This window comes from Syngnathoides biaculeatus, chromosome 4 (genome assembly GCF_019802595.1).
Source record: "Syngnathoides biaculeatus isolate LvHL_M chromosome 4, ASM1980259v1, whole genome shotgun sequence".
In the NCBI taxonomy this organism is placed as follows: domain Eukaryota; kingdom Metazoa; phylum Chordata; class Actinopteri; order Syngnathiformes; family Syngnathidae; genus Syngnathoides; species Syngnathoides biaculeatus.
Genome location: NC_084643.1, coordinates 13,188,578 through 13,201,834, shown reverse-complemented (window position 1 = coordinate 13,201,834; position 13,257 = coordinate 13,188,578). Strand labels below are relative to the sequence as shown.

Below are 13,257 nucleotides of genomic sequence, written 5' to 3'. Positions count from 1 at the left end.
TTACCATTATCAACATCCATTACTGCATGTTACTGATGCTGCCCAATAAAAAACATATAAGCTGTCAGCCGAATTCACACAGACACAGGACTCAAACGCAAGTATGTGTCTTGTCGTGTATACGTGAGTGTTGCAGAGGGACAAGGGAGGGGAGGGTGAGATAATTGCCCAAGCAATGATGATTGGCTATGGTATAGTAAGATTACATCTTCAGACAATCAGAGAAATTAGGTGGGCAGGTGTTTAGTGGCGGGTTTTTACAATGCGATGGCGAGTGAAGACTTATGCAGACTCTGGTGGGAAGACGGCATTTTACAAATGGAAATTCAGACACTACTTTAACCTCGTTGAGGTTAAGTAAAGGTAAAAATGTGCATAGCAAGTGTGGGGAAGCTGGTCTTCACACCAAAGTGGTACCTGTTTTTTGCTATACTGTTCTATGCATCTGGCTTGTGCGTGTGTGTGTGTGTGTGTGTGTGTGTGTGTGTGTGTGTGTGTGTGTCACGTCCCATATGAACGAGAGGTAGGACCCAAATGCAGGAACTCGGAAGACGCAAGGTAGTTCAAGAAGAGACACGTTTATTATATGCCGTGGTCGGGGATCGAGCAGCCAGTCCGGTGCAGCAGCGGTTGTTGGGGCGTCGGGCGAAGAGAGCAGATGAGTGGGCAGGCAGTAGTCGGTACACGGGGAAACAATCAACGCAGGCAGGAGTGTCAAGGAGTCAGGCTTACAGGGTTAGTCGGAGAACGGACGAAGGTCGGTACACACAGGTTCAGTCAGGAATACGAGGGTGCTGGAACAGGACATAAAGCTCAACGAACTGGCGGCTGACCAGTTGTCACTGGGTCCTAAATATACGGGGGATGATCAGCCCGCATGAGGCACAGGTGTGTGCCTCCCAATTAGCGCACCCGCACAGCTTGTGCTGGAGCGGCAGGATCATGACAGTACCCCCCCTCAAAGGCACGGCTCCCAGACGTGCCTTAACGAAAAAAACCACACAATTAACACAGGCAGGGGTGGGTGGAAGAGGGTCCGGAGGAGAGCACGCCCCCCCCCCCCCCGAACCCCAGACTGGTGACCATCCAGGCCACCAAACACGAGGCGTCCGGGTGGACAGGTCAGGAGGACGACCCGGACGCCAAGCACCAGGGTCCCCACGGGGCGATTCGGGCGGACGACCTCTATGAGGAACCAAACGGCGAGGCAGGAACCAGAACGAGGCAGGCAACTGCTCTGGATGAAAACCTCCCACGCCGTGGTTGCGAGACGACCAGTGATTTGTCGCCAACGAGGCCAGGTCCTGAAGCGGCTGGGCGAACTCAGGAGTGAAGAAGATGATGGAGAGCAGGACCAGAGCCATGACCACCACCCCGAAGTCTCTCCAGCTACTGAGTGGCTCCACGGAACTCCCCAGCTCCTGCTGGACAGGGACATGAGAAGGCGGCGGCGACGCCAGTACCGCCCCCTCCTGGACAGCAACGTGAGAAGGCGGCGGCGACGCCAGTACCGCCCCCTCCTGGTCAGCAACTTGAGAAGACGGCGCCATCGCCGCCCCCTCCTGGTCAGCAACTTGAGAAGGCGGCGCCATCGCCGCCCCCTCCTGGACAGGAACGTGAGAAGGCGGCGCCATCGCCGCCCCCTCCTGGACAGGAACGTGAGAAGGCGGCGCCATCGCCGCCCCCTCCTGGACAGGAACGTGAGAAGGCGGCGCCATCGCCGCCCCCTCCTGGACAGGAACGTGAGAAGGCGGCACCATCGCCGCCCCCTCCTGGACAGGAACGTGAGAAGGCGGCGCCATCGCCGCCCCCTCCTGGACAGCAACTTGAGAAGGCGGCGCCAGTACCGCCCCCTCCTGGACAGCAACGTGAGAAGACGGCGCCATCACCGCCCCCTCCTGGACAGCAACGTGAGAAGGCGGCGCCATCGCCGCCCCCTCCTGGACAGGAACGTGAGAAGGCAGCGCCAGTACCGCCCCCTCCTGGACAGCAACGTGAGAAGGTGACCCCGTCGCCGCCCCCTCCTGGACAGCAACTTGAGAAGGCGGCGCCAGCACCGCCCCCTCCTGGACAGCAACTTGAGAAGGCAGCGACCCCGTCGCCGCCGCCTCCTGGACAGGAACGTGAGAAGGCGGCAGCAGCATCACCAACTCCACCTCCTCCTGGACGGGAGCGTGAGGCGGCTGGGGAACTGTCGCCACCTCCTGGACAGGAACGTGAGGGCGTGCCCGTCGCCAACAGAGCAGGAACGGGTAGCGGCCGCGGGCCGGTCGCCGACAGAGCAGGAACGGGGAGTGTCCGCGGACCGGTCGCCACTGCCACTCCAGAGCACGGACGAGAAGCGGCTGTGGAGACGTCGCCACCTTCTGGACAGCAACGTGAGGCGGCATCGGGTCGGTCCCCACTGCCACGTGAGCTTGCAGTGCATCCGTAGAAACAGCAACGTGGGCGTGGCGCAGTGGCGAGTCGGTTTCCACGGCAACGTGAACCTAAGCAGGCGGAGAGTCAGTCGAAACTGACACGTGGGCGTGTCTCGGGAGCGGGTCAGTTCCAACTGCCACGTGAACCTGAGTCAGCAGCGAGTCCGTCGCCGTTGCAACGTCAGCGTAGGTCGGCTGGTTCGCCAATCCTTGCCGGACCTGGGCCGTGAGAGCCGCCAATTCAGCGCTCTGCCTCTCTAACTGCGCCCGCATTTCGCGACAGAACGCCTCGTGGTTTGGCGGCTCCTCCTCCCTCTGGGCTTGAGGCTTCGCCATCAGCTGCGGATCTGCCAGTCTCACCGTTGCCGGCAAGGAGTGGGAGGATGGTGTCTTCATTGCCGCGCAGCGAGAGGCACAAGGGAGCGCCCGGCCGGGGCGTCTCCTCTGGCCGCCACGCGGAGGTCCCGGGTAGATGGCCAATCGGGTTCCCTCGTACCGATTAGTGTACTTGGATCTACCTGGCGAAGTCGCTCGGGTGCTGGAAACGCGGGGAGGCGGCGCAAACTGACTGGGGTGAAAGATCGAAAGAGCAGATTCATATTCAAATTCGTCGGAGTCGTACTCAGGCAGCCGGTTATACAAATCGTGGTCCTCCTCATATTCCGAAAAGTCAGAGTCCAGAAGAATATGAGGAGCCGGACGGGTCGTGTTCGGGACGTATTCATACCTCGCTGGCGGAGTGTAAGACACGGAAGTGGAGGACGTCAGGGAGCCTACCCGGATTGGACAGGCTTGGTCCTCCAGCAGACGGTCTACCTTGCGTCGGTCCCGGCGACGCCGGGTCTTTCCTGCTGGGTCCTGTACTGGCCAGTTCGTTCTGTCACGTCCCATCTGAACGAGAGGTAGGACCCAAATGCAGGAACTCGGAAGACGCAAGGTAGTTCAAGAAGAGACACGTTTATTATATGCCGTGGTCGGGGATCGAGCAGGCTGTCCGGTGCAGCAGCGGTTGTTGGGGCGTCGGGCGAAGAGAGCAGATGAGTGGGCAGGCAGTAGTCGGTACACGGGGAAACAATCAACGCAGGCAGGAGTGTCAAGGAGTCAGCCTTACAGGGTTGGTCGGAGAACGGACGAAGGTCGGTACACACAGGTTCAGTCAGGAATACGAGGGTGCTGGAACGGGACATAAAGCTCAACGAACTGGCGGCTGACCAGTTGTCACTGGGTCCTAAATATACGGGGGATGATCAGCCCGCATGAGGCACAGGTGTGTGCCTCCCAATTAGCGCACCCGCACAGCTTGTGCTGGAGCGGCAGGATCATGACAGTGTGTGTGTGTGCTTCTCCTTCCATGGTGTTGGGTCTATTAATGCATACAAGGGATCATGGATCGGTTTGCATAAGACAAAATACTTGAAAAGGTCATGTTGCCTTATGCTCAAGAGGACATGCCCTTGAAATGGGTGTTTTAACAAGACCATGACCCCAAACACACTAGTAAACATGCAAAGTCTTGGTTCTAAACAAAGTTAATGTAATGGAGTGGCCAGCCCAATCACTGGACCTTAAGACAATCGAGAGAAAATCATGACTCTGAAACAAAATCAATAAATGGAAATGAATTTTTGAATGTCATTAAAGAGCTGCTGACACATAAAGCATGATATTTAGGTGGCTCATCACAGCCGGGCCACGGTGGCTCATTGCGTCTGGGCCGCGGGGTTGTCGGCACTCCCGTACTCCATACTATCGGGGAGTTTGTTGTTAGTTAGAAGTGATCCGGATATCATCAAAATATGGGTCGGAACAATAGGGTAATATTGCCCCGGTCACTTCACTTGAATGTGAGAATTCTCTTCTTCGACAAGAGCTTCCATGTCAGAAGGGGTGCCGGAAAAATCCGAAAATCTCTGTTGTTCGTCTGCCGTAGCAGGTGGCACAGCATCTTTCTCAATGTGGCTGTCCCAATGTGACAGCTGTAAATGACGTAGCAGGCAATATGGCTAACACATGGATGTTGAGTGAGACTTCTGCAAATTTGCCCATGAATGAAACACACTTTGCTAATATTTATTTTTTCGTATAGACATTGACATGAATATTTTCATTACAATATCTGTTTTAAAATGTATATAAGGATGTCAGTGGCACTTTAAGGAATTTTAGAGTGGATTAAAACCTGTTAGGTGCTACATGTTCGTTGACTCCATGCCACACAGATGTGAAGCAGCTATCAAAAACTGTGGTCATTCTCCTTTTCCTTTCGGCTTGTCCGTTGGGGGTTGCCACAGCGTGTCATCTTTTTTCCATCTAAGCCTATCTCGTGCATCCTCCTCTCTAACACCTACTCTCCTCATATCCTCTGTCACAACATCCATCAACCTTTTCTTTGGTCTTCCTCTCGCTCTTTTGCCTGGGAGCTCCAGCCTCAGCACCCTTCTACCAAATTACTCACTCTCTCGCCTCTTAACATGAGAGAGCTTTCTAACCTTGTCTCCAAAACATCCAAGTTTGGCTATTGCTCAATGAGCTCCAAACGATACCCTCAGCATCTTCATTTCTGCTACCTCCAGTTCTGCTACCTGTTGTTTCTTTAGTGTCACCATTTCTAATCCATACATCATGGCCGGCCTCACCACTGTTTTATAAACTTTGCCCTTCATCCTAGCGGAGACTCTTCTGTCACATGGAACACCAGACAACTTCTGCCAACTGTTCCACCACGCTTGGACCCATTTCTTCACTTCCCTCCACACCCTCCATTGCTCTTTATTGATGACCCCTAGTATTTGAAGTCATCCACCCTCACTCTATCTTCTCCCTGGAACTTCACTCCTCCTCCTCCGCCCCTCACTTTCATGCACATATATTCTGTCTTGCATCGGCTAATCTTCATTCCTCTCCTTTCCAGTGCGTACCTCCATATTTCTCATTGTTCCTCCGGCTTGTCTCTGCTTTCACTGCAGATCATAATATCATCTGCGAACATCATAGTCCAGTCTAACTTCATCTGTCAGTCTATCCATGACTACCGCAAAAAGCAAGGCGCACAGCGCGGATCCCTGATGCAGTCCCATCTCCACCTTAAATTCTTCAGACACACCAACGGCACACCTCACCGCTGTTTTGGTGCCCTCATACATGCCCTGTACTCACATATTTCTCCGCCACAGCAGACATGTGCATGCAGTACCACAGTTCCTCTCTTGGTACTCTGTCATGGGCTTTCTCTAGGTCTACAAAGACACAATGTAGCTCCTTCTGTCCTTCTCTGTGCTTTTCCACGAGCATCCTCAAGGCAAAAAATGCATCTGTGGTACTCTTTGTCGGCATGAAACCATACACAGATCTGAACATCGCCTTTGTTCTTAAAAATGGGGACTAGCACACCTTTCCACCATTCTTCTGGCATCTTCTCTCCTGCTAGTATTCTATTGAATATGTTGGTCAAAAACTCCACAGCCACCTCTCCAAATTGCTTCCATAGCCCCACTAGTATGTCATTAGGACTAACTGTTTTTCCATTTTTCATTTTGTTCAGTGCCTTTCTAACTTCCCCCTTACTAATCAGTGCCACTTCCTGGTCATTCACATTTGCCACTTCAACTCTACCTTCTCTCCCATTCTCTTCATTCATTAACTTCTCAAAGTACTCTTTCCATCTACTTAGCACACTACTGGCACTAGTCAGCATATTTCCATCGCTCTCCTTGATCACCTTTATTTGCTGCACATTCTTCCCATCTCTATCACTCTGTCTGGCCAACCTGTAGAGATCCTTTTCTCCCTCTTTCGTATCCAGCCTGGTGTACATGTCATCATATGCCTCTTGTTTAGCCTTTGCCACCCCTACCTTTTCCCAACGCTGTATCTCAATGTATTCCATCTGCCTCTCCTCAGTCCTCTCCATGTACCACTTTTTCTTCGCTAATCTCTTTCCTTAGATAACTTCCTGTATTTTGGGGTTCCACCACCAAGTCGCCTTCATCGCTTTCTTACCAGAACACACATCAAGTACCCTCCTGCCTCCCTCTCTGAGTACCTTGGCAGTAGTATTCTAGTCTTCCAGGAGCTCTTCCTGTCCATCTTGAGCCTGTCTCACCTCTTTTCGAAAGGCCACACAACATTCTTCCTTCCTCAACTTTCACCACCTGAGTCTCTGCTCTACCTTTCTCTTCTTAATCTTCCTACCTGCTACTAGAGTCATTCTACATACCACTATCCTATGCTGTTGAGCTCCACTCTCTCCCACCACAACCTTACAATCAGTAACCTCCTTCAGATTACATCGTCTGCACAAAATATCATACACCTGCGTGCTCCTACCTGCACTCTTCTAGGTCACTCTATGTTCCTGTCTCTTCTGGAAATAAGTGGTCATACAATTAAATATTAGTTTAGTGATTCAAAGGATTGGTAAATTAATCTATTCATCCAATCATTTTCAGAGCCACTTATCCTCACCAGGGTCACAGAAGTGCTGGAGCTGATCCCTGCTATCTTCAAGCAGAAGGAAGCCACACCCTGAACTGGTTACCAGCCGATCAAGGGCACAAAATCACAGACCACAGTTGGACTCCCAATCACACCTATCTGCAATTTAGAGTCTCGAATCAATGCATGTTTTTGGTATGTGGGAGGAAACCGGAGTGCCCAGAGGAAACCCACCCAGGCACATACAAATTCCACCCAGGCGGGGCCGGGATTTGAATCCTGGTCCTCAGAACTGTGAGGCCAATGATCTAACCAGCTGCTCCACAGCACTGCTTGGTAAATCCTATGAACAAAGTAGTTTGTTAAAAACTGTTTTGACTTTGTGGGCAATGGCAGACTGCTATTTTTGAACACACCCCTTTAAAGAAATTGCCCAATTCCCCACCCTGCAGAGTGTCTATATCATGAAAGCTGGGTCTTGTTGGTTTTCTGAGAAACTACTGCACCTACTGGTCACTTGTTTTACATGTATCAATTAAAAAATATACCGGGAAATGTCTCTTAATCTGGTTAGTCACATTGCCTGTAGGTATGAATGTGATAGTAAATGGTTGTTATATGTGCCCTGCGATTGGCTGGCAACCAATACTGGGATGACAGAAGATAGCTTGGATTGGCTCCAGGACTCCCATAACCCTTTTAAGGGTTATGGGCATAGGTGGCTCAGAAAATGGGTGGAAGGAAATAATTTTTGGAAAATTAATACTAAAAGGCGTATTCTCTCTTCCTCTTGGTCCCTGTGACAGCACCTTTCTCCTTTGCATTCAAGGTTGTAGCCCTCTTTTTTTCTGGGCCTCTTGTTTTTACAGCTTGCCAATAATATTGATGTCTAGCCAGAGATCCCTGCCCTCACCACATGGTAACAAGTGCAAACTGCAGAAGCACGCTGCCTGCACCCCAAAACTACACATGTGTGTGGGAGACGGTTTAAGTAAGATTCGTCAGGAAGTTATTATGGCCAGTTTTTCCTGAGCATGTGGCAGACCAATGCTACCTCAAGTGCTCTGACCACTCTGCATTTCAACTTGTTTTTGGGTTTTTGTCACGTTTCTTCGCATACACGTTTGGCACCAAGGATCATCGCTCTAAAAACAACTGACTAGCCTGTCTGAATTCTATTCTCTACAATGTGACTCCCGCCTGTTGTTCCCTAGGTACACATTGGTACATAATTGGTTACAATTGGTTTCAAATAAATCACATGACACTGTGAGAATGGCCTGACCAATAACCTGACTTGAATCCAGGTGAAAATTTGAGCTCGGTCACAGCCTTCTGGCACTTTTTACCATGTGTGACGTGAAGTTATCTGCCCCCAGATTTAAGTTGGCTTAGCAATCACAGAGCAGTTCTCAATGAAATGTTGGTAATACACAACCATGCCCAAGAAAGAATAGACCTTGTCAGCAGAGGGGTTCACTCCGTCCCTCTCCATGAGATTGGCTTCACCCAAACCTTGCTATCACCTGTACTTTGTCCGGATCAGTGCGTATCCCCTCACAAGAAATCACATGCCCCAAGAATTTCACTGACCTCCGCAATAATTTCCATTTGATTGGAGATAGCTTGAGATGATACTGCTGCAGTCACCTGAAAAGTAGTTCCAGCCGCTCAAGACTTTCCTTCTCCATCCTACCAAAAACCAATACATCATCCAAGTAGCAAAGCAGAGAAAGGAAGTTCTGATCCCCGAAAATGAAAGTCGCAGTGCTATAGCAAAGACCCTGGGGCATGTGGTTGTACTCGTGTAACCCCAATGATGAAGAGAAAGCAATGTACTTGTCATCTTCATGAAGAGGTACGTTGTAGTAGCCTGATGTCAAATCTAGTGTACTGAAAAAGGAATTGCCTCCCATCACTGACAAAACATTTGCCTGATGAGGCACCGTGTGAGTATCTTTGATATTTCTGGGATACAGCCAGCGAAAATCGGTGCACAGTCTCAGTTCGCCATTTTTCTTCCAGCACAGAACCAGAGGTGAAGCGTACTCACTGCTTGACTTTCTGATTATTTCCAGCTCCTCCATCTCAGCCAGTGTCTCTCTCAACTTCTGGTGATGGGCTGGCAAAAGCCTGCAATAAGGCAGCTGAAAGGGGTGGTCATCAGTCAGCCGAATGCGATGACAAAAATCAATAGCTTTCACACAATCCAGGTTGTGCCTAGAAAACACACTCTCGAACTTCACAATCAAATTTGTCAGTTTTTCTTTCTAGGCTCGGGACACCTCACAATCATCAAGTGGCAAATCCTGAAACCCAAATTTCCTGAGTTTGGAACTCCCATTTGACCTACTGTCACTTTCAGAACTCTGTGCTCTCAAACTGCCATGACTGCTGCCAGTGACCACTTTTCCCTTCATTTGATGCACTGCCCACTGGGTAACCTCTTCAAAATCCTCTAGTGCTATGCATGGGGAAACGTCAGCCACTTTGGCGTTCCTCCGCAGTGTGATTTTGGTATCAGTTGGTTTGATTATTATCACAGGAACCCCCCCCCCTAGTATGTTTCGGGGCACACACCTTGATGAGCTAAGGTCCACAATTACAGTAGTCTCAGCCGAAAGTTTAGTTCCTTTTGGAAGACAGCCACACACCACATACTCACTCATAAACTCCAGTGTGACTGCTTTCTTTAACCTGACTGTTCCCACCTTATCCGGCATTTCATCCCTCTTGCACCCTTCCAGATTAGCCAAGAAGCGAATTAATTCACTAGCTTCCTGCTGTGGTGACAAATCTGGTTGTCCTATGACGTGCCAGTAAGCCTTGTTGCTCTTAAATCTCCTAATTTTTTTGAGCAGGTTAGTACCCATGATGATCCTATCTACTTCCCCATCCACAATCAAAACTGGGACAAGATAATCAGAGTCAAACAGCAGTTTTGAGTTTTATCTCAGATATTCCGACTGCCTCTGTTTGCTTCCCACCATACTCAATGAGGGCGACGTCTGTAGGGGACACTAAATCACCGTGCACAACTCCCGCCTCCCTCAACCGAAGTACCAGATCTGCGCGCAGAGAATTGGCCATGGACCTGCTATCCAGCATCCCCTGGATGTTGACCTTGTCCCCCGCAAACACGGTGGTGTAAAACAAACTATCACTTTTGCATGTTTTCATTTTGTTCTGAAAATTCACCGTTTTGTCTGGCGGAGCTGATTCACAAGCAGCTGAAACACGAACTAACTATCATCTTCACAGGAGGGAAAACCGCACATCTCTGCATTGCCCTCCACCAAAGGGGAGCTCATGGGTTTCCCTGAATGTGAGGGAAATGAGGCGGATGCAGAGGTTGAGGAAAAGGTGACAGGCTACAATTATCTCCAATATGGCCTGGTGTGTAACATCTGAAACACAGTCTGTACATTCTGCAGTGACCAGAGGTGCTGTGATCTGAACTGCTACAGACTTTACATTTTCAACTGTTCTTATGTACTGGGTTCTGAGTTTGACCGTGAGCTAGTTGCACGTTACTGGAGAATGTCTCCGCCAATAAGATCAGGATTCTTTCCATGTTGTCTTTTCAATATGAATGGGGAGAGCAGTTGAGGTGACCTCAAAACCAGGTATTGACGACTGACCCACCTGAGCCTCAGCGCTTATCCCTTCCCAACTAAGCCCAACTGTCACGTCCCTCTGTACTGACATTTGGCTCCCACAAAACGTCTATCTGAGCTATTTCTCTGTCGCGGCACTTGCGTACAAACATGATAACTGCATGATGACTCAAATCCCAGTCTCACCTTTACTCACTAAACATTGTTCTGTCATTTTGTCTGCTTTATTAAGCCTGATCCAGCAATCCAGGGCGCTTTCCCCAGTGAGGAGTAGGACTGCATAGAAATCAGCCAAAAGTAAGTCAGAATGTACAAAGTCACCAAAATGGCGTCTGAGTACACAATAAACCACATTGATGTTAGTGACCTGGGGGTTGCTACGTAACCATACCTTGGTGACATCCCTCACATTTCCCAATAGTCTTGTTAATGACCATTCAGCCCCACAGTAACCCTGTTTCAGAGAATAACTCCGCATCAACTCCTCCCACTCATACACAGAGTACTTGTCTAAACCATCCCCCCTGAAATAATGCAGAGTATTGACTTCAGAGCGCAACAACAATTTTAACTTGGAAGCATCAATGACAGTGGTTGTAATCTGATCGGAGTGAGAGACATGCGGTCAGGGGTGACGGCACATGTTTGATCCGAGGACCCTTTTGTTGTAAGCTAACTTTGATACTTTCTCTGATGCCTGTTCCAATTGACTTGATCAACTCAGCAAGTTGGTTGGAAGATACTCCGACACTGGAGTCATTCAGGTTTTGAGCGGTGGGACAAATACACTTGGAGTAAATGCTCGAAATTTGACCACATCACTGAGCTTCACATGACTGTTTCCCTCCATCTTGAAATTTCCTAGTGTTAACTCAGATTGACCGCTCAGTGTGGACCTCGACAGAGGTGTACACATCAGAACACCTCTTCCCCTCCCCACACTGCAACTTGCAACATCAGCTCGCCCCACCCGTGTACAATGTGTCCATATTATTACCGCACACTGTCAGAATAAATTAACGACTGAACTGTGAAAATGAAAATTGTCTCAGACAAACCCTTTCAAAAACACCCATATATTCACAATACACACCAAATGAAAATTTTGTGACTTCCAGTCATTGAAAAGGATAAGACTTTTTCAACAAGCTGACTCCAAGATAAGAGTTCAGTAGCTCTGCAACATCCGAAGGCTGTTCCTCAACCACCAACAAAGGGATCAGCTTGCAGTGGTTCGTCACTCCCACTAGTCAGGAGACAACACCAGGACGATTCTCAAACGGCCAGGACAGCAGCGGCTGTGATGATCCATCCCCACACGTCAATTGGCAGAGAACTGGGCCCAGAAGAGCCTGAGTGTAATGCAGGAACAGAGGAGGCCAGCTCCAGCTGACCAGTCGACGGGTCATGGCACCAGTTTTTAATGGGTCGAGCTCTGCATTGTGTACTTCTTTGGATGATGGATGAAAGAGAAGACACACACGTTGGCTAGTCTCAATTTGGTTTAATCCTCTTTCTCTCTTTGCATTATAAAGAAGACACATTCACAGGTGTTCATATATTTCTCTTCACATATACTCTTACCCCTCTCTCTTGAGAAGACTCACGAAGAAGAGGAAGTATACTCCATCCATCCATTTTCTTTGCTGCTTATCCTCAAAAGGGGCGTGGGGAGTGCTGAAGCCTATCCCAGCTGTCAATGGACAGGAGGTGGGGTACACCCTGAACTGGTTGCTAGCCAATCACAGTGCACATTGAGGCAAACAGTCGCACTCACAATCACACCTAGGGGCAATTTAGAGTGTCCAATTAATGTTGCATGTTTTTGGGATGTGGGAGGAAACCCGAAGCCTGGAGAAAACCCACGCAGGAAGGGGGGAAAATGCAAACTCCAAACAGGGAGGGCCAGGATTGAAACCAGGTCCTCAGAACTGTGAGGCCAACGCTTAACCAGCTGATTCACCGTGCCACCGAGGAAGTATACTGTATATAAAAATAAATAACGTGATTTACATTGCAATAAGTGAAAAGAACAAAAACTTGCAAAAACTCACATACCTGTATTATAAAGGAGACAAATTCACAGATTTCTCTTCACATTTTCTCTCACTCCTTTGCAACGCCAAAAACACGGTTACCATGCGGTCTCTGCCGACACTCATTCCCACAGTACAAACTGCATAATCGCCCAACAACGCACGCGGACCGCGACAAACTCTCCACTTCTCCAGCTAGCAAGTTTATGCTTGAAATTAATGAAACACATTCAACCCTTCACCTCCGTGAATACACCGGCTTTGTAAACGTTTTAAACTACATTCACATTTTACAACAAAACAATGAAAATATGTGTAGCAGAAGCGTACTTCCCTATAAGACTCACATACATGTGGAAGTAGTCTTCTTCGGTCATACAATAAATGTGGCTTCAAAATAAAATATGCAGCCTACTTCCTGTGTTTCTGAGATCTTCCATTCACATTTAACAGAATTTTCAACCTTACAATGAATATTTTTAAACACACAATTCCTTATAACATGAATAACATTGAAAAGAACGAAAAAGAATAAATGACAGAGAAAGTGCAGTCTTTCAAAGTAATAGTGTACTTCCATGTCTTGTTCATAATGTAGCGTAACATCACACCATTAGACAAGCACATGGAAAAACATGCAAATTCAACACAGGTGGGACTTGGATTTGAACCCCGGTATTCACAATTGTAAGGCCAACCCTCAAACCAGACACACCACTGTGCCACCCATAACAGCTATTTTTTTAAATT

At 48.9% G+C, this 13,257-nt stretch overlaps 1 long non-coding RNA gene across 1 annotated transcript; it reads right to left on the bottom strand.

The window, feature by feature from the left end:
* Window positions 1-4,104: 4,104 nt before the first annotated feature.
* Window positions 4,105-12,905, bottom strand: LOC133499983 (uncharacterized). The gene is made up of 3 exons (XR_009794797.1): window positions 12,530-12,905; window positions 12,056-12,454; window positions 4,105-11,921 (listed from the first exon to the last, which is right to left on the bottom strand). It is a non-coding gene; the product is annotated as an uncharacterized LOC133499983 (long non-coding RNA).
* Between the last annotated feature and the right edge of the window lie 352 nt (window positions 12,906-13,257).